Consider the following 23,302-nt stretch of genomic DNA (forward strand, 5'->3'; position numbering starts at 1 on the left):
AAATGCCCACTCTCACCACCCCTATTCAACATAATACTAGAAACACTAGTCAGAACCTTTAGGCAAGCAAAAGAAATAAAAGGGATCAAAAGTGGAATGGAAGAATTAGAAATGTCGCTGTTTGAAGATGACATATTACGTATGCAGGAAATCCTAAAGACTCCACCAAAAACCCCGTGAAACTGTTAGAACTAATAAATGAATTCAGTAATGTTGTTGGATATGAAATAAAAATACAAAATTAGCTGCATTTCTATACACTAACTAGAAAATAGCTGACAGAAAAATAAAGAAAACACTTCCATTTACAGCAGCACCAAAAACAATAAAATCTTAGGAATACATTTAAGCAAGAAGACAAAAACATGTGTACACCTAAAAATATGATATTCACAAAAACTGAAGAAGAAACAAGTGAATAGAAACTTATCCCATGTTTCTGAATTGAAAGAATGTATACTGTTAAAATGTTCATGCTACCTCAAGCTGTCTATAGTTTCAATGGAATCCCAATCAACTTTTCAATGGCAATTTTCCTAGAATAGAATAACAGTCCTAAAAATTGTACAAAACAAGAAAGGACCCTGAAAATAGACAAAGCAATTTTCAGCAAGATAAACAAAGCTGGATGAAACTCACTTCGTGGTTTCAAACCATAATACAAAGTTACAGAAATCAAAATAGTGTGAGACTAGCATAAAAACAGACAATAGACAAATAGAATAGGACTGAGAGCACAGAAATAAACTCAGCCATGTCCAGTCAACTAACATTTGACAAGGATGACAAGAATAAATAATGGAGTAAAAATAGGCTTTACAGTGAGTGGTGTTGGAAAAACTGGATATCCACATGGAAAACAATAAAATTGAACATGCATCTTAGACAATTCAAAAATTAACACAACATGAGCAGAAATCACAAAATCCCTAGAATTAAACAGAAAAAAAATCTCCAAGACATTTGTCTCAGCAATGATTCTTTTGGGTATGATACCAAAAGTAGAAGGAACTAAAAGAAAATTCAACATGTGTGACAACATTAAATTTAAAAGCCTCTGCACTAAAAGAAACTTGAACAGAGTGAAGAGGCACTGAACAGGAGACATAGGAATTGTCCTGTGAAATGGGAGAAAATATTTGCCAACAGGATGCAAGCTACAGGAGAATGTAGAAATATAAACACTATCAGTTAAAAAAAAGCGAAAAATCTAATTAAAACGTGGACTGAAGATGTTAGCAGATATATTCCCCCCACAGGAGACATACAAATGACCAAGCAACACATGAATATTGGCTCAATATCTGTAATAGTAAGAGAAATGCAAAATAAAACCACAATGAGATATCAACTCACACATTTCCTGGTGGTTTTTATGAAAAGGAAAAGAGAGAAAAGTGTAGTCAAACATGTAAAACACAGGGAACACTCACAGACTTTTGGTGGGAATGTAACTTAGTACAACCACTATGGAAAATGATACGGATGTTCCTCAAAATACTAAAAATAATACCACCATATAACCTAGCAATTCCATTTCTGAATACACATATTTGAAGGAAATGAAATCAGTTAACTTACAGAGATATTTGCACTCCCATGTTCACTGTATAAATATTTATCTAAAATGTGCACGGCATTGTCACTAACTGTTTATCAATGATAAAAAGGCTTAAGAAATGTATATGTTACCACAATGGGTATTATACAGTCATATAAAGAAATTCCCGCAATTTGTGACCACATGAAATCAACTTGCAGGCATTATGCTTAGTGAAACAATCAGACATTAAGACAAACTGTGTGGTCCCACTTATTTATGAAATCTAAATGGTGAGTTCATCACAAAGAGAGTTTATACATATTTAATAGGTGTGAGGTGGGGAGAAACAGGGAGATGATTGTCAAAGAGCACAAATTTCCTGTTATAAAATGTGTAAATTCTTGGGATCTAAATTAAAGGATAGTGACTTCGTTACCAATACTTTATTGCATGTTTAAAAGTTACTGGGAATGCATATCTTCAGTTTTCTTACAGAACACACACACAATTGGTAACCATGTGAGGTGATAGAAGTATTAACTAACATTATTATCACATTATTTCACAGCATAGATGTAAATCTAACCATCATGCTGTGTACCATAAAACTACCAACGTTATATGTCAATTATATCTCAAAAGTGTTGGGGAAATTGCTTTAAAGATAAGACCAAAAAGTTTCAAATCCATTGAGAAAAGATAAGGAACAAACTTCTCGAGATTGGCCTTGGCAATAATTCCTTGGCTATGACAGCAGTAGAGCAGGCAACAAAACCAAAGTTAAGTGAATTGAAATTGAACTGAAACATTCCTATATAATAAAGGAAACAATCAATAGAATTAAGAGGCAATCTACAGAATAGCATACAATATTAGAAACAAGTACCTGATAAGTGGTTAATGACGAACATATATTAGGAAAGTGCTAAACATCTGTAGTGGATTATCACCTCATATCTATTAGATTGTCTAATATCAAAGAAGAGAAGATAGCAGGCATGACAAAAGGGAACCCTCCTACATTCTTGTTAGGAATGCTGAATGGTATAGCCGCTCTAGAAACCAGTTTGAAGATTCCTCAAAAAGCTAAAAATTAGAACTACTAAATCATCCAGAAAAAAACTCTTTGGGTATTTTTATAAAGGAAAGAAACACACAAAATCATAAAGACACCTGCATCCCATGTACACTGCACCATCATTCTCAAATGCCATAACAGGAAACAACAAACTTAGGCTAAATAGATGGGTAAAGAAAATGTGGCACAGAAAAGTATTTTGTGTGGCCGGAAAAAAATGTGTCACAATAAAAATATATTCAGGCATAGTAGAAGGAAAATGCTGCCTTTTGTAACAAAATGGCTGCACCTTGAGAGCACTATGTTAAATCAACATCTCTAATAGTAAGAGATTTTGAGAAGAAGTACGACGAAGAAAGAAGCACTTAAGAAGTAAGTCAGACATATAAAAACAAACATGGTGTGATCTCACATATTTAAAAAAAATATATCTTCTTTGCAGGTTTTTCTCCTTCATCACTTAAGATGTCCTGCCAGTCCTTCCTGGCTTGGAGTGTTTAACACCTGTCTTTCTAAAACTCTTCCAAAATGTAGCAGAGGGAGGAAAAATCAAAAACTAATTCTATGGAGACACCATCACTAATACCAAAAGCAGACAAAATATCAAAAAAATAAATGAATAAATAAAACTGAAGGCCAATATTACTGATGAATATAGATACAAAAATTCTCAACAAAATAGTAGCAAACAGAATCCAACAGCACATTAAAAGGAAAATACACCATGATCAAGTGGGATTTATTCCAGGAATACAAGGATTCTCCAATATATGCAAAGCAACCAATGTCATACACCATATTAACAAATTGAAGTAGAAAACACATATGATCATCTCAATAGATGCAGAGAAAGCTTTCGAAAAAAATCAACACCAGTTTATGATAAAAACCCTCCACATAGTAGGCATAGAGGGAAGATTCCTGAACATAATAAAGGACTTATATGACAAACCCACAGCAAACATCGTCCTCAATGGTGAACAACTGAAAGTATTTTCACTAAGATCAGGAACAAGGCAAGGTTGCCCACCCTCTCAACTCTTATTCAACATAGTTTTGGATGTCTCAGCCACAGCAATCCGAGAAGACAAGGAAATAAAAGGAATCCAAATTGGAAAAGAAGAATTAAAGTTGTCACTCTTTTTTTTTAAATTAACAATACAGCAGCTTTAATAGGGTAACAGTCCAGAGAAAAATGTTACATTAGGCACTTGACATCTCATTTAAATTTTTTTCTTAAAACTAAAAGGTTTCATTTTAACAGATAAATTTCAATGTACTTTTTAAAACTGATTTTTAATTAAAGCCTAAGCAATTATAAAGAAAATACACAATGATATTCAACCAGAGGTTAATTTTCTGGTCATACTGACATGTTAAAATACTTTTCTTAAAATTTAATTTACCTGAGACTGAGTTCTCAGGTATCTTTTTGGTTAAAAATATTTGTTAAGATAGGTGATAATTGGACTATTTTTATATTGACAACTGAAATAAAGCTATAAACTGTCAGTCAGTGTTTAGGGACCCAGAACCAACTTGTCAAAAAAGTACATTTTATACCCATAATATCATCATTTTCACATGATTATCCTTTCAAGTTATCATAATCTGTTACTGGCTTCTTGTCTAAGAATTTACAGGCCTAAGGTGAGGCTGTCAGGTAAATGACTGGCATATACAAACCAAAGACTGTGTTCAGGACAAGAGAGCCACACCCAGTGCCTGATGGACAGGATTCACCCATTAACCCGTCACTTTGGAGTCTGCCTAACAGGAGCAAGTCCTCCGAGTTCTGACAGCCACATACGGAAAAGAAAGGCTGCTGAAACTTATTTAATTAGACTTAGAGGTACTACTGCTGTTAGGAGTCTGTTTATAAAGATTTTTAATCATACGTTATAATTTTTTTTCAGGTAAAAAACTTGGTTCCAACTGTTACAGGCATAAAAGTATTTCCCCTGGGATTTCCTTCACATCGAGAAGGTACCCATATATTTTTAAATAGTCTTCCTAACTTTGGGAAAACGTTGCCCTCCCTCCAACACCCACCCCACATGAACATAACCAAATCAGTTGTAATAAAGTACAGCACACAGAAATGACTGTCGGCCTCTTATGAGGACACTGAATGCCATCCATCCCACAGGTTCACTCAACAATCTGCATGTGTTCCTGAGGAGAAATCCATCGAGTCCCTTTGCTGTTGTGACATCTCCAAAGTCAGCTTTTCCCGTATCAATCATTCTGGACTTCACCCACCATGCTCATCTCATTTGGATTTCAATGCTTCCTCCCATTCAACAGCCGATTCAGAGTTCTTGGGAATTGCTGGAAATATTGATTGCATTTTACTTCGAAAGTCTTTTATACTGTGAACTCCTAAAGCCTTCCAGACTGCGAAGCTGATCACACCAACGCCACACCAGGCGTAAAGTGAGCCCCACCCCAGGGCTCGCAAGGCAAGGGAAGACCCGCTCTCCGGTAAGGCAGCCGTGGCCACACTTCCCTGCTAATGTTGGAGGGTCTCCTGCAGAGGCGGGGGGCTGTTGTGGCTCACCATAGGGACAAGGACACTGCCAGCAGAAGTTCTGGGAGGTACTCTAAAGTTGTCACTCTTTGCAGATGACCTGATACTACACAGAGAGAATCCTAAAGATGTTACCAGAAAATGCCTAGCGCTAATCAATGATTTTGGGAAAGTAGCAGGATACAAATTTAATGCACAGAAATCTCTGGGATTCCTATAGGCTAATGATGAAAAATCTGAAAGAGAAATTAAGGAAACACTCTCATTTACCATTGCAAAAAATAGAATAGGAACGAATATACCAAGGTAGACAGAAGACCTGTATGCAGAAACCTATAAGACGCTGATGAAAGAAATGAAAGAGGATACAAAGAGATGGAGAGATATATTATGTTCTTGGGTTGTAGGAATCAACATAGTGAAAATGACTATATGACCTAACGCAATCTACAGAGTCAATGCAATCATTATCAAATTACCAATGGCATATTCCAGGGAACTAGGCGAAAAAATTACACAGTGTGTATGGAAACAAAAAAAGACACTAAATACCAAAAGAACTCTTGAGAAAGAAAAACACAGCTGGATGAATCAGGCTCCAGGACTTCAGACTATACTACAAATCTACAATAATCAAGATAGTATGATACTGGCACAAAAACCGAAATATAGATCAACGGAATAGGATAGAAAGCCCAGAGGTAAACCCATGCACATATGGTCACCTACTTTTTGATAAAGGTTGCAAGAATATACAATGGAGATAAGACATCCTATTCAACAAGTTGTGCTGGGAAAACTGAACAGCTACATGTACAAGAATGAAATCAGAACACTCCCTAACACCATACACAAAAATAAACACAAATGGATTAGAGTCCTAAAAGTAAGTTTCCACACTATCATACACTTAGAGGAACACATAGGCAGAACACTCTATGACATAAATCACGGCAAGATTCTTTTTGACCCACTTCCTAAAGAAATGGAAATAAAAACAAAATTAAACAAATGGGAACTAATGAAACTTAAAACATTTTTCACAACAAAGGGAACCACAAACAAGACCAAATGACAACCCTCAGAATCAGAAAATATTTGCAAATGAAGCAACTGACAAACGATTAATCTTCAAAATTTACCAGCAGCTCATGCAGCTCTAAACCAAAAAATACAAACAACAATCCAAAAGTGGGCAGAAGACCTAAATAGACATTTCTCCAAAGATGATACACAGATTGCAATAAAACACATAGAAGTTTGCTCAATATCATGAATCATTAAAGAAATATAAATCAAACTACAATGAGGTGTCACCTCACACTAGTCAGAATAGCCATCAAATTCAAAATTCTACAAACTCTAAATTCTGGAGTGGTGTATGGAAAACAGTACCCTCTTGCACTGTTAGTGGGAATGTAAATTGTTACAGCCACTATGGTGAACAATATGGAGGTCATTAAGAACCTAAAACTTGAACTAATATATGACCCCACAATCCCGCTTCTTTGTATATACCCCGAGAAAAGCATAATTCCAAAAGGGTCATGGACCACAAAGTTCATTACAGGTGTAATTACAATAGCCAGGACAGGTAAACACCTAAGTATCAATTGACAGAAGAATGGATAAAGAAGGTGTGTCATATATATACAATGGAATATCACTGAGCCATAAATAGAAATAAAAATTGAGCTATTTGCAGTTAGGTGGATAGACTTAGAGTCTGTCATACTGTGTGAAATGAGTCAGAAAGAAACAAAAGACAAACTTTTTGCTAATATATATATATATATATGGAATTAAAAAAACATTCTGATGAATGTAGGTGTAGGACAGCAATAAAGATGTTGATATAGAGAATTGATTTGAGAATATAGTGAGTGGAAAGGGTAAGCTAGCATGAAGTTAGAGAGTCGTCTGTACATATATACACTACGAAATGTAAAATAGATAGCTAGTGGAAAGCAGCTGCATAGCACAGGGAGATACGTTCAGTGCTTTGTGACCACCTAGCTTGGTGGGATAGGGAGGGTGGGAGGGAGATGCAAGAGGGAGTGGATATGGGAATATACCTATAGCTGATTCACTTTACTATACAGCAGAAACTAACACAACAGTGTAAAACAATTATATTGCCATATAAATGATAAAAAAAAACAATATGCTGTTTAAAAGAACCATTTTATCATTAAGGACACACATAAGCTGAAGGTGAGGGAATAGAAATTGATAGTCCAAACAGTTTCCAAACAAGTGCAGGACTTGATCTCCCAATCTCAGGTAATACAGACTTTCAGTCAAAGTAGGTCACAAGTGATAAATAAGGTCTGTATACAATGATAATGGATCAATTTATCAAGAGAAAATAATAATTGTAAATATATATGTACTGAACGTTGCGGGATTAAACATATATTTAAATCAACCATTAAGAGTTCTGATAGAGGGCTTCCCTGGTGGCGCAGTGCTTGAGAGTCCACCTGCCGTGCAGGGGGCATGCCTTCATGCCCCGGTCTGGGAAGAACCCACATGCCGTGGAGCGGCTGGGCCCGTGAGCCATGGCCGCTGAGCCTGCACGTCCGGAGCCTGTGCTCTGCAGCGGGAGATGCCACAACAGTGAGAGACCCGTATACCCACAACCCTCCACAAAAAAAAAAAAAAAAAAAAAAAAGATCAGAGAGGATAAATCAACAATAAAACAAATAATAGTAAGTGACTGTATTATCCCACTTTCTACCTTAGAAAATTAATAAAGAAACAGAATGTACCTAATAAACTTATAGAAAACTTCCATTCAACAGTACCAAAATTCATATTCTGCTTAAGTGCTGAAGGAGCATTTCCCAGAATGGACACTGTCTTGAAACATAAAGCAAGCGTTAACAAATTTAAGAAGATCAGAGTCACATTAAGCATCTTTTTTGATCATAATGTTATGAAGCTAGAAATCAATAACAAGAGAAAAAGAAAAATCCCTTATATGTAAACTTATACAACACACACTGGAAATATATATGGGTCAAGGAAGAAGTCAAAAGGGAAATCTGAAACTACCTTCAGATAAACGAAAATGACAACATACCAAAACGTTTGGAATATAGAAAAATCAGTCAATGGATGAATTAATTTTAGCAATCATAGATTCTTCTAAAAGAGAAAAGAATAATCTAAAATAAACCACTTGTGCATATACATGAAGGACTAGGAAAAATGAACAAATTAAGCACCAGGAATAAAAGGAAAAAAATAAGAAAGATTCAAATGGAAATTAATAAAACAAATATCAGATAATTAGGAAAAACTGAATCCAAGTGTTGGAATTTGGAAAGGATCTTAAAATTGACAAGATTTAGCAAGACTAACGAAGAGAAAAAAAGAGCTTAATAAATAAAACTTTAACTGAAAGAGGAGAAATTGCAGCTGACACCATAGCATACAAATAGTTATAAAGAATGCTAAAAAACTGGGTTACAAAAATGGATAAATCTCCAAAAACTCCTATATAAAACATAGCAAGACAATCATGAAGAAGCAAAAAACAAACAAACAAAAAATATCTTGATCATACAAATAATGACTTAGGAAATTGAAGCACTATTCAAAACTCTCCCAGCAAAGAGAAGCCCAGGATCAGTTAGTTTCACTGGTGAATTCTACTGAACATTTAATGAAGATTTATTGCCAGTCCTTCCCAAACTCTCCCAAATAACTACAAAAGAGGAAACATTTCCAAACTCATTTTATAAAACCAGGATTTTCTTGATTAACAAAGCCACATAAGGAAATAGAAGGGAACACAAAACAAAACAAAACAAAACAAAAAGCACAGAACTTACAAGCTAATATCCTTGTACATATAGATGCAAAAATTCTCAACAAAATTCTAGCAAACCAAATTCAAAAACACACTAAAATGTTCAACATGCTAAGGTGAAATAATTCCTGGTGATGCAAGGGCAGTTAACATTTTTAAATCAAAAATTTTAATTTACGACACGAATAGCATGCAGAAGAAATGTTTGAAAGAATTTTCTAAATTTTCTTGATTAAAGCTTTCAACAACCTGGGGAGAGAAGAAACATTTTAAATGTAATAAAGATCATATATTATCAAGCCCACAGCTAACATCATATTCAAGATGAAAAGCGGAAAACTTTTCCTCTAAGTCAGGAAGAAATAAAAAATGCTCACTATCACCACTTCTCTTCAACATAATAGTAGAATCCCTAGCCAGAACCATTAGGCACGGAAAAGAAATGAAAGGGATCCAAAGTGGAAAGGAAGAATTTAAAATGTCTCTGTTTGAAGATGACATATTCTGTATGCAGGAAATCCTAAAGACTCCACCAAAACCCCATGAAACTGTTAGAACTAATACATGAAATCAATAATTTTGTAGGATTAGAAATAAGAATACAAAATTAGTTGCATTTCTATACACTAACAAGAAAATACCTGACAGAAAAAAAAAAAAAAAAAACACTTCCATTTACCGCAGCACCTAAAACAATAAAATGTTAGGAATACATTTAAGCAAGGAGACAAAACCATCTGTACACCTAAAAATATAACATTTACAAAAACTGAAGAAGATATATGTAAATAGAAAAGTATCCCATATTTCTAAATTGAAAGAATGAATACTGTTAAAATGTTCACGCTACCTCAAGCTATCTATAGTTTCAATGGAATCCCAATCAACATTTCAATGGCAATTTTCCCAGAAATAGAATAATAATCCTAAAAATTGTACGAAACAACAAAGGACACTGAAAATAGACAAGGCAATTTTCAGCAAGATAAACAAAGCTGGGTGCAACTCACTTCCTGGTTTCAAACTATTATACAAAGTTACGGTAACCAAAATAATGTGAAATTAGAATAAAAACAGACAAAATACCAATAGAATAGGACTGAGAGCCCAGAAATAAACTCAGCCATGTCCAGTCAACTAACACATGACAAAGAAGACAAGAATAAGCAATGGAGTAAAAATAGACTTTACACTAAGTAGTGTTGGAAAAGCTGGATATCCACATGGAAAAGAATAAAATTGAACACCCATCTTAGAGGACTCAAAAATTAACACAACGTGAACAGAAATCACAAAATCCTTAGAATTAAACAGAAAAAAATCTCCAAGGCATTTGTGTCAGCAATGATTCTTTTGTATATGATACCAAAAGTAGAAGGAACAAAAAGAAAATTCAACATGTGTGAAAACATCAAATTTAAAAGCCTCTGCACAAAAAGAAACTTGAACAGAGTGAAGAGGCAGTGGAACAGGAGGCATAGGAATTCTCCTATGTAATGGGAGAAAATATTTGCCAACAACATGCCAGCTACAGGACTAATGTTGAAACATAAAAAAGACTTAGTTTTTTTTAGAAAAGTTGAATAATCTAATTAAAAGGTGGGCTGAAGATCTTAGCAGATATATTCCCCCCATAGGAGACGTACAAATGACCAACTGACACATGAACATTTGTTCAACCTCTTTAATAGTAAGAGAAAAGCAAAATAAAACCACAATGAGATAGCAACTCACGCATTTCATAGTGGTTATTATGAAAAAGAAAAGACATAAAAGTGTAGTCAAGCATGTAGAAAACAGGGAACACTTACAGACTTTTGGTGGTAATGTAACTTAGTACAACCACTATGGAAAATAATATGGATGTTCCTCAAAATTCTAAAAATAATACCACCATATAACCTAGCAATTCCATTTCTGAATATACATAATTGAAAGAAATGAAATCAGTTAACTTACAGAGATATTTGCACTCCCATGTTCACTGTGTAAATATTTATCTAAAATATGCCAGGCATAGTCACTAACCGTTTATCAATGATTAAATGGATTAAGAAATGTATATATTACGACAGTGGATATTATACAGTCATATAATGAAATTCCTGCAATTTGTGACCACATATAATCAACTTGCAGGCATTATTCTTAGTGAAACAATCAGAGACATAAAGACAAACTGTGTGATCCCACTTATTTATGAAATCTAAATGGCTGAGATCTTCAAAAAAAAAGAGTGTATACGTATTTAATAGGTGTGAGGTTCGGAGAAATAGGGAGATGATAGTCAAAGAGCATAAATTTCATGTTATAAAATGTGTAACTTCTTGGGATCTAAATTACAGGATAGTGAGTTAGTTACCAATACGTTATTGCATGTTTAAAAGTTACTCGGAAGGTAGATCTTAAATGTTCTTACAGCACACACACAAATTTGGTAACCATGTGAGGTGATAGAAGTATTAACTAACATTATTATCACATTATTTCACAGCATAGATGTACATCTAACCATCATGCTGTGTACCTTAAAACTGCCAACGTTATATGTCAATTGTATCTCAGAAATGTTGGGGAAATTGCTTTAAAGATAAGACCAAAATGTTTCAAATCCATTGAGAAAAGATAAGGAACAAACTTCTCAAGATTGGCCTTGGCAATAATTCCTTGGCTATGACAGCAGTAGAGCAGGCAACAAAATCAAAAGTTAAGTGAAGTGAAATTGAACTGAAACATTCCTATATAATAAAGGAAACAATCAACAGAATTAACAGGCAATCTACAGAATTGCAGAAAATATTAGAAACACATACGAGATAAGCAGCTAATAACAAACATACATTAGGAAAGTGCAAAACCTCTGTAGTGGAATATCACCTCATATCTATTAGATTGTCTATTATAAAAGAAAAAGAGAAGATAGCAGGCATGACAAAAGGGAACCCTCCTACATTCTTGTTGGGAATGCTGATTGGTGTAGCTGCTCTAGAAAACAGTTGGAAGATTCCTCAAAAAGCTAAAAAAGTAGAACTACTAAATCATCCAGAAAAAATCTTTGGATATTTTTATAGAGGAAGGAAAATCACCGAGTCATAAAGATACCTGCATCCCATGTACACTGCACCATCATTCTCAAATGCCATAACAGGAAAACAACACACTTAGGCGAAATAGATGGAAAAAGAAAATGTGGCACAGAAAAGTATTTTGTGTGGCAGGAAAAAAATGTGTCACAATAAAAATATATTCAGGCATAGTAGAAGGAAAATGCTGCCTTTTGTAACAAAATGGGTGCACCTTGAGGGCACTATGTTAAGTCAACATCTCTAATAGTAAGAGATGTTGAGCAGAAGTACGACGAAGTGAGAAGTACTTAAGAAGTAAGTCAGGCATATAAAAACAAACATGGTGTGATCTCACATATTTCAAAAAAAATTAATCTTAGTTGCAGGTTTTTCTCCTTCATCACTTAAGATGTCCTGCCAGTCCTTTCTGGCTTAAAGAGTTTAACACCTGTCTTTCTCAAACTCTTCCAAAATATGGCAGAGGGAGGAAAAGTCCAAAACTAATTCTATGGAGACACCATCACTGATACCACAACCAGACAAAGATATCACAAAAAAAGAAAACTGCAGGTCAATATCACTGATGAATATAGATGCAAAAATCCTCAACAAAATAGTAGCAAACAGAAGCCAACAGCACATTAAAAGGAAAATACACCATGATCAAGTGGGGTTTATTGCAGGAATAAAAGGATTCTTCAATATATGCAAATCAATCAATGTGATACACCATATTAAAAAATTGAAAGAGAAAACACATGTGATCATCTCAATAGAAGCAGAGAAAGCTTTAGAAAAAATTCAACACCAGGTTATGATAAAAACCCTCCACACAGTAGACATCGAAGGAAGATTCCACAACATAATAAAGGCCATATATTGCCAGAGTCCAGCTCTAGTGAGTCTCGGGATACCCGAGGGATGGATAGCGTCGGCAAAGGAAATAATTCTATTACACTTCTTAAAGTATCAGCATTGCATGTTTCTCTTTCTCATGTCTTTATTCTTCATTCTTCCTCTATTGTTTACAATCACAGGTTTATATATCATAGTTGATTACATTACCAGGTACGTGGCCAAACAATCTTAGCACAATCAAACCTGAAAATATTCTATAAAGATTTTTTAAAACAAACATCCCCTAGTTTCTAGATGTCCTATTAAAATATTTCCCCAAGTTCCCATTAATCACAGGTTGTTTCTTAGTAACCAAGGCAAGCAGTTCTATGATTATTTCAATTGTAAAATTTGGAGCTACTTGTTCCTATTTTTCTTCTTGCATGTGCATCCTTTTACAATGGTTCCAGGAAAATATTTACAATGTACCTGCATGCTCTTTCTCATTGTTTCCTTCAACTGAGACAGCGTTTTCTCCCTATCCGGGCAACGAATTGTGCTCTAGTCATTTGTTTTTCTATAATTAATTTTCCTTTATAATAGAACCATACATTTCCTATGTCATCATCAGGAACTCCAGCCCATGGCCATAACTCCATACTAGAGGGTGTTTTTCACAAAAACATCCCCTTAGCTCCAGGCTCTTAATTCTTTACCATTTACATAGGGCTTTAGTGGGTACTTCCCATCCTATGATAGTTTCAGGAGGGAGAGTCCTAGAGGAATTTTTTTTCACCTGGAGCAACATCCCCCCAAAATTGCCCCTGTATGTTAAGTGATTATCATAAAACATAACAACGGAGCTGTAGTCCACCTTACTGACACGGCACTGCCTTGCAGTGCCTTCCGTTGCTCATGACTTTGTCATGGTGCAATGCCTCCAGGATGGCTTCCGACATCACCCCCTTTTTTATTTTTTAAAAGTGCAGTATGTAGCTCCACAGAAAGTTGTTTGATGCTTTTAATAATTATTCTAATGATGACTGGCAGTAAAAATATCAGAATTAGTACAACAACTGCCATGATTCCTCCATTAATGAGCATTGAGAATAAGGTTTTATGTGACACAAATGACTTAATACTTTCAAAAAATTTCTGAGCAGACTCTGCCGGAGATAAACCTAAGTTTGTATTTCCTATGTCATGAATCTCTTGATGTAATTTAGTAGGGTCTAAACTAGCATCTGTTTGGTTCCAAACTCCCATAATATGAGTACGAATTTATTCCCAAGAATATAATGATTCATTCACTTTTAGAGGAGTAACACAAATCCATCTATATTTTTTATGACACCTCAAAGCTAATCTTACTTTGAGCGCTGTTAATTCATGCCCTATGTGTAAAATTGCTTCTTCTAAGGCATCCACCTTTGCTTCTAACTTTCTGTCTATAACTTCCTGAGTAGCCAGAGCTAAAGATACATTTTTTGAAAGCTCATTTACATGTTGAGCTGTATGTACATGTTGAGCTAAGGAACTTATTGAAAGAGAAAGTGATGCTATTACAGCTATAAATGTAGATATTGCTAGAATTAAAGCTGCAACAAGTCTCTTTGAATGTAATAAAAGTTCAGTTTCATGCAAAACTTGTAAGCCATAATCATCATACGAGGCAGAGGATAATTTTACAAGCAACATAATGTATGGCGGTCGTTTAAGAATCATTAAAACTTGTACATTCATAGAGGGATTTATACAACTTGTCGAAATACAATCATAGCAATGTGTCCAAAAAGTAGAATCAGAAGTATTATAATAAATATTTAGATCCACATATTTTGGGGCTACCAAGAATACATAAGGTGCTGACACACAAGCCTGCATAGAATAAATGCCCATATTTTTAGGTCTATGAAGAATAACTGGTGGTGGTGCAGCAATAGCTTTCCAAAGCTGGGTCTGTGCATAATACATACTCTCTTGAGCCATAGTTAGTATAGGAGGCACACATCCTCCAGTGTGCCATCTATTAACAAGCATAGAAGCAGGAATGAGTGTATTATTCCAATCATAATGTGCATGATGTTGTAAATAAGATCTATAATCCTTACATGGATCAGGATTACTCCAATCATGCACATTTTTTGTGGTATCCTCTATGGGAATATCAATTCTTGAAGAATATATACAATAATTCCATGTAGGAAATCTGGTATTGGTATCTACAGCGTCCCAGTTACTATCCAATTGGTCTTCCGGAGATTGTAATATAGATGATTGTACTCCTGTATGGATACCATAAGGAGGATTACAAGGAAGAAATTTTAAAGATGAGAGGAAGGTTGATTATAAGTTGGATCTTCTCCAGGTGCTAGGTAAATCAAAGACCAAAGAAGTCTCTTATTAGATTGACTCAAAGGAGAAGCAGTAAGCTGTCCTTTAAGAAAAACCGGTATACATCCATCCTTACGAGAGGCTACAGAGTTATTAATTGATGGAAATATAAAACATATAGTATGGAACCCTGATTTTCCATGAAATGTAAAATTATTATTTGTTTTAAATTTATTATATGGATAGGAGCTTATGGCTCCTCCCATTAACCTGGGCATAGTAGTAGACACTGGTATACCCTCATTATCCCAGGCTACAGTTTGTAAAATCGGTGGATCAGGGAGATATGTCCAATAAGATTTATCCAAAGCATTTCCCCTAGTTACCTGGCAGGCCAATATAGCAAGCATAGGAACAAAAAGATTTCCAGGTGTTAAGGTAGCTCCCTGGTCTGTTACCACTTTCTCGGCGTCATCAGCAAGCGTTTAATCTGACCCCACGTTGGTGGATTCGAAGTTCTTGTAGAGATGGCTTGTGTCTTGCGAGGTCTTGGGTGCGGACGCGGAAGACAAAGAATTGGTCTCTCTCCAATGGTGAGCTTTTGTATCTGCTGCAGCAGCGGTTCTTTAGCTGATGGTGATTCATTAGCTGACGTCTCCGGCTGTGGTGCCTTGTGCCTGACTGGGAAGTGGTAAGGCGGGGTCGGAGGGCCCGACATGTCTGATGAGACGGTCAGGCACCCACAACGGCGAGTCAGCGTCCTGTGGAAATACACAAGCATACCCTCAGCCGCTGGTTAGAAAATATCAGGTCCTTTCCATTGACGAGTGAGCAGATCCTTCCATTTCACCCTATGTTTAGGTTTATTAATATCGGGATTCCAATGCCTCATCATGGCAGTATTACCTTGTGAATCAGTATTCAAATTATTTAATACAAATAGTGTGTGTTGAAGATGTGATGTGGAGAAGTGTATTTGAATTCCCCTTGCTGTAAATTTGTAATTTGAACTTTTAAAGTATGATGGGCTCTTTCCACTATTGCATGACCCTGAGGATTATAGGGGATTCCCATAGAATGGGAAATATTAAATTTTTCACAAAAGTCTTTAAAAGCCTTAGAAATGTAGGCAGGAGCGTTATCAGTTTTTAGAGCTTTTGGAATGCCTAGAAAGGCAAAACAGAAAAATACGTGTTGCATAACATCCTTAAAAGCTTTCCCGGTTCTTGCTGAGGCAAGAATTACATGAGAATAGGTATCCACAGAACCATGTACATAAGATAGCTTTCCAAAAGTTAGCACATGAGTTACATCCATTTGCCATAACATATTAGGTAATGATCCTCTAGGGTTGACCCCCATGGGCAAACTGGATGAATAAGTTGGACAATGTGGACAATTTATTTTTTTTTAATTTAAATTTATTTATTTATTTATTTTTGGCTGCGTTGGGTCTTCGTTGCTGCGTGTGGGCTTTTTCTTTAGTTGCGACAAGTGGGGGCTACTCTTTGTTGCGGTGCATGGGCTTCTCGTTGCGGTGCCTTCTCTTGTTGCGGAGCACAGGCTCTAGGCGTGCAGTTTTCAGTAGTTGTGGCAAACAGGCTCAGTAGTTGTGGCTCGCGGGCTCTGGAGCACAGGCTCAGTAGTTGTGGCACACGTGCTTAGTTGCTCCGCGGCATGTGGGATCTTCCAGGACCAGGGCTCAAACCCGTGTCCCCTGCATTGGCAGGTGGACTCTTAACCACTGCGCCACCAGGGAAGTCCCGTGGACAATTTTTAATTATAGATCTGGCTGTCTCCCGGGGCAGTTGAAATTGATATCACAGAGCTACGGAATTTTGATGATGCAAATTATGTGAAGCTTCTGCCTCCTCAATACAAGGGAAAGCGACAATTCGTGTCAAAAGGTCAGCTTGGCGATTACCTTCACATATGATTCCAGGCAAGTTAGAATGTGACCTTACATGACCGACATAATAAGGTAAAGAACGTGCCCAAACTTGTTTTTGTAAAGAAGCTCACAGTGATAGTGCCAATGGTGGCGGTGCCCACGGTGACACTGCCCACGGTGACAATGCCCATGATGACAGTGCACATGGAGACAGTGCCCACGGTGCCATTGCCTATGGTAACAGTGCTCAAAGTGACAGTACCCATGGTAACAGTGACCACGGTGAGAGTGCTCATGTTGATAATGTCCATGGTGAGAGGTCTCATTGTGACAGTCCGCATTGTGCCAGTAACCATAGTGACAGTGCTCATGGTGACAGTGCCCATGGTGACAGTGACCATGGTGAGAGCACTCGCGGTGGTAGTGCTCACAGTAATAGTGCTCATGGTGACAGTGCTGATGGTGACAGTGCTCACAGTGACAGTGCCCATGGTGATAGTGCCCATGGTGAGAGTCCGCCCATTGATAGTGCCCATGGTGGCAGTTCCCATTGTGAAAGTGCTCATGATGACATTTCCCATGTTGGTAGTTCCCATGGTGACAGTGCTCATGGTGATAGTGACCATGGTAACAGTGTACATGGTGGCTGTGCCTTTGGTGACAGTGCCCATGGTGATATTGCTCATGGTGACACTGCTTATGGTGATAGTTCTTATGGTAATAGTGTGTATGGTGAAACTTGACACAGTGACAGTGCTTATGGTGACAGTGTTCACAGCGATAGTGCCGATGGTGAAAGTGCCCATGCTGACAGTGCCCATAGTCACAATTCTCACGGTATAGCGCTCATGGTGACAATACCAGGGTGACAGAGCTCATGGTAAAAGTGTTCATGGTGACAGTGCCCATGGTGACAGTACCTAAGGTGACAATTCCCATGGTGAGAGTGATCATGGTGAGAGTGCTCATGGTGACAATACACAGGGTGTCCTGCCCATGGTGACAGTGATCATGGTGAAACTGCTCATGTGGACAGTGCCATAAATGACAGTTCTCATTGTGGCAGTGCTCATGGTGACTGTGCTCAGAGGGACGGTGCCCATTGTTACAGTGCTTATGGTGATAGATGTCACGGTGGCCGTGCCCACGGTGACAGTGCCCACGCTGACAAAGCCCATGGTGATACCTCCCATTGTGACAGTGCTCACAGTGAAAGAGCCCACGTTGACAGTGCCCAAGATCACAGTGCCCATAGTGAGAATTCTAATGTAGACTGTGCCCTTTGTGACAGTGCCCACTGTGACAATGCCCATTGTGACTCTGCTCACGGTGACCGTACTGATGCTGACAGTGCCGATGGTGATAGTGCCAATAGTGAGAGTGCTCACAGTGAAACTGCCCATGGAGACACTGCCCATGGTGATAGTGCTCATCGTGACATCCCCTCGGAGGCAGTGCCAATGGTGAGAGTCCCCGTGGTGACAGTTCTCATGGTGAAAGTGACCCTATTGACTGTGTTCATGGTGACAATGCTCAAGGTGATAGTCTCCATGATGACAGTGCCCATGGTGACTGTTCACATGGTGATAGTGCCTATGGTGATAATGCAATTAGTGACAGGGCTCATGGTGAGAGTGCCCATGGTGAGAGTGCCCATGGTGAGAGTCCTTACGTTGATAATGCCCATGGTGGTAGTTCCCATTGTGAAAGTGCTCACGATGCTGGTGACCATGATAACAGTGCACGTGGTGGCAGTGCCCTTGGTGACAGTGCCCATGATGACAGTACTCATTGTGACAATTCTCACGGTGATAGTGCCCATGGTGACATTGCACATGGTGGCATTGAAAAATGGTGAGAGTGCCCATGTTGACAGTTCTCATGGTGACAGTGCACATGGTGACAACCCACGCAGAGAGTACTCACGGTGATATTTCTCATTGTTGCAGTACCCATGGTGACAGTGCTCATAGTGATAGTGCACATGGTGGCAGTGCCCATGGTGACAGTGCCCATGATGACACTGCCCACAGCACTATTGTCTATGTTGACAGTGCTCATGGTAACAGTGCCCATGAGACAGTGAGTAAGGTGAGAGTGCTCACAGTGATATTGCCCATGGTGACAGGGCTCATGGTGACAGTCCGAATTGTGTCAGTACCCAGGGCAACAGTGCTCGTGGGGACAGTGACGACAGTGAGAGTGCTGACGGTGATAGTGCTGACGGTAATAGTGCTTATGGTGACAGTGCAAATGGTGACAATACCCATGGTGAGAGTACTCATGTTGAAAATACCCATGGTGGCAGTTCTCATAGCGACAGTTCTCATGGTGACAGTGCTCATAATAGCAGTTCCCAAGGTGGCAGTGCTCGTGGTGACAGTGCTACTGGTGACAGTGCACTTGGTGGCAGTTCCCATGAGGACAGTACCGATGGTGACACTGTGCATTGTTACAGTGCCCATGGTAACCGTGCTCACGGTGATAGTGCACATCGTGACAGTGCCCCTGGTGGTAGTTCACCTGGTGACAGTGCTAAATAGTGACAGTGCACATGCTGACAGTGCTCATGGTGATAGTGCCCATGGTGACAATGCACACGGTGATAATGGACATGGTTACAGTGTTCATGGTGACAGAGCCCAAGGTGGCAGTGGCCATGGTGACAGTGCCCACAATGACAGTGCCCTTGGTGACAGTGCCAACAGTGACAGTGCCCATGCTGACACTTCTAACGGTGGCAGTACCCATTGAGACAGTTAGCATGGTGAGATTTGTCACAGTGATAGTGCCCATTGTGACAGTGCTCACAGTGACAATGCCCATGGTGCCAGGTCCCATAGAGACATTCCACATGGTCACATTTCTCAGAGTGCATGTGCCTATAATGATATTACCCATCTTGACACTGCACATGGTGGCAGTGCAAAATGGTGACAGTGCCCATGGTGACATTGCTCATGGTGACTTGGCTTACATTGATAGTCCTTATGGTCACAGTGTGCATGGTGACACTGCACAGAGTGACAGTGTTCATTGTGACAGTGTTCACGGTGATAGTTCCCATTGTGAGAGTGTCCATGGTGACAGTGACCATAGTCACAAATCTCATGCTGTAGTGCTCACAGTGACAGTGCCCAAAGTGAAAATGCCCAGGGTGACAGTACTCATGGTGAGAGTGCCCATGGTGACAGTGCCCTTGGTGACATTGCCCATGTTCACAATTCTCACAGTGATAATGCCTATGGTGAGAGTACCTAGGGTGACAATGCCCATGGTGACAGTGCCCATGGTGTCATGCCCATGGTCGAGAGCACTCATGGTGACTGTGCCATGTTGGCAGTGCCATAAATAACAGTGCTCATTGTGGCAATGCTCATGGTAACCGTGCTCATGGTGACATTGCCCTTGTATACAGTGTTTATGGTGATAGATGTCACGGTGTCAGTGTCCACGGGGACAGTGCCCACGCTGACAAAGCCCATGGTGATACTTCCTATTGTGAGAGAGCCCACCCTAACAGTGCCCATGGTGACAGCGCCCAGTGTGACAAGGCCCATGGTGACAAGGCTAATGGTGACCGTGCCAATGGTGACAATGCCGATGGTGAGAGTGCCAATAGTGACAGTGCTCATGGTGAAACTGCCCATGGAGACATTGCCCATGGTGATAGTGCTCATTGTGGCAGTGTTCATGGTGACCATGCTTATGGTGACAGTGCCCCTGGTTACAGTGCTTATGGTGATAGATGTCACGGTGGCCATGCCTATGGTGACAGTGCCCATGCTGACAAAGCCCATGGTGACACTTCCCATTCTGACAGTGCCCACTGTGACAGAGCCCATGGTGACAGTGCCCAATATCACAGTGCTCATGGTGAGAGTGCTAATGGTGACTGTGCCCATGGTGACAGCGCCCATTGTGACAACACCCATTGTGACAGTGTTCACGGTGACCATGCCGATGATGACAGTGCCGATGGTAATAGTGCCAATACTGAGAGTGCACAGGGTGACACGGCCCATGGAGACCACTGACAATGGTGATAGTGCTCATCGTGACAACCCCTAAGAGGCAGTGCCAATAGTGAGAGTATGCATGGTCACAGTTCTCACGGTGGAAGTGACCCTGTTGAAATTGCTCATGGTGACAGTGCTCAAGGTGATAGTCTCCATGTTGACAGTGCCCATGGTGACTGTTCTCATGGTGACAGTGCCTATGGTGATAATGCTCTTAGTGACAGTGCCCATGGTGACAGTGACCACGGTGATTCTTCTCACCGTGATAGTGCCCATGGTGACAGTGTTCATGATGACAGCCCGCATTGAGGCTGTGCCCGTGGTGACAGTTCTCAGGGTGATAGTGCTCATGGTGATAGTACTCACGATGACATTGCCCAAGGAGACAATACTCACGGTGTCAGTAATCATGGTGAAAGTGCCCATGGTGGCAGTTCTCATAGGGACAGTTCTTGTGACAGTGCTCATGGTGGCAGTGCTCGTGGTGACAGTGCTCATGGTGGCAGTGCCCATGGTGAGAATACCAATGGTGACACTGCACATGGTGACAGTGCACATAGTCATGGTGCCTCTGGTGGCAGTACAAAATAGTGACAGTGCCCATGGTGATATTGCTCATGGTGATAGTGCCCATGGTGAGAGTGCCCATGGTTATCATGCTCATTGTGACAGTGTCCATGGTGACAATGCCCCTGGTGACAGTGCACACCGTGAGAATGCCCATGGTGGCCGTGCCCATGGTCAAAGTTCTTATCATGATAGAGCTCACGGTACCAGTGTTCATGATAATAGTGCCCACGGAGGCAGTGCCCACAATGAGAATGCCAAAGATGAGAATACTGACTGTGACAGTTCCGATGGTGACTTTTCTCTCTGTGATAGTGCCCTTGGGGAGAGTTAGCATGGTGAGATTTCTCACGGTGATAGTGCCCATTGTTTCAGTGCTCATAGTGACTAGACCCATGGCTCCAGTGCCCATCATGGCATTGCTCATGGTGACAGTTCTCACAGTGACAGTGCCCATGGTGATATTACCCATGGTGACAGTACTCAGTGATAAAATGCTCATGGTGACAGTGCCTAAGGTGATAGTGCACATGGTGGCAGTGCACATGGTGACACTGCCCACCGTGACAGTGCTCTTGTTGACAGTGCTCACTGTGATAGTGCCAATGGTGGAAGTGCCCATCGTGAAAGTGCCCATGGTGACCTCTCTTATGGTGAGAGTGGTCAGAGTGTCACTGCTCATGGTGAAAGTGCCCATGGTGACAGAGCTCACGGTGACAGTGCCCATAGTTATAGTGTCCATGGTGAGAGTACTAACAGTGAAATTGTCCATGGGAACCTTGCCCATGGTGACAGTGCCCATGGTCACAACCCTCACGGTGAAAGTGCTCACGGTTACAGTTCCCATTTTGACAGTGACGACCGTGACAGTTCTAACAGTGATTGTGCACATGATGACAATGTTCATGGTGAAAGTTCACATTGTGCCAGTGCCCAAGGTGACAGTGCTCCCGGTGACAGTGCCCAAAGTCACAATACACATGGTGACAGTGCTCAGACTGACAGTTCTCATGGTGATAGTGCCCATGGTGACAGTGCACATGGTGATACTGAGAATGGTGACAGTGTTTGTGGTGACAGTGGTCATGGTTGCAGTACCCATGGTGATAGTGCTGAAACTGACAGTGCCCTTGGTGATAGTGCCCATGGTGAGAGTGCTTACATTAATAGTGCCCATGGTGGCAGTTCCCATTGTGAAAGTGCTCATGAAGACAGTGCCCATGTTGGTAGTTCTCATGGTGACAGTGCTCACGGTGATAGTGACCATGGTAACTGTGCACATGGTGGCCGTGACCTTGGTGACAGTACCCATGATGACACTACTCATGGTGACAGTGCTCACCGTGATAGTGCCCATGGTGACAGTGCCCATGGTGGTAGTGCACATGGTTGCAGTGAATAATGGTGACAGTGCCCATACTGACAGTTCTCATGGTGACAGTGCACATGGTGAAAGTGTTCATGATGACAGTGTTCACGGTGGTTGTTCCCATGGTGAGAGTGTCCATGGTGACAGTGCCCATAGTCACAACTCTCATGGTGTAGTGCGCACAGTGACACGGCCCATGGTGAAAATACCCAGGGTGACAGTACTCATGGTGACAGTGCTCAATGTGATAGT

General features: G+C 39.7%; 1 pseudogene across 1 annotated transcript in view; it reads right to left on the bottom strand.

Annotated features, from left to right (window-relative positions):
- The window catches only part of LOC308609669 (ubiquitin-like modifier-activating enzyme 1), a 54,342-nt pseudogene that overhangs the window by 28,350 nt on the left and 2,690 nt on the right, over positions 1 to 23,302 (bottom strand). The window contains exon 2 of the transcript in view: positions 15,705 to 15,924. The product of the transcript in view is annotated as a ubiquitin-like modifier-activating enzyme 1 (transcript). The remainder of the gene's footprint in view (positions 1 to 15,704; positions 15,925 to 23,302) is intronic.

This window comes from Mesoplodon bidens (genome assembly GCF_964165515.1).
Source record: "Mesoplodon bidens genome assembly, chromosome: Y".
NCBI classification, from domain to species: Eukaryota; Metazoa; Chordata; class Mammalia; order Artiodactyla; family Ziphiidae; genus Mesoplodon; species Mesoplodon bidens.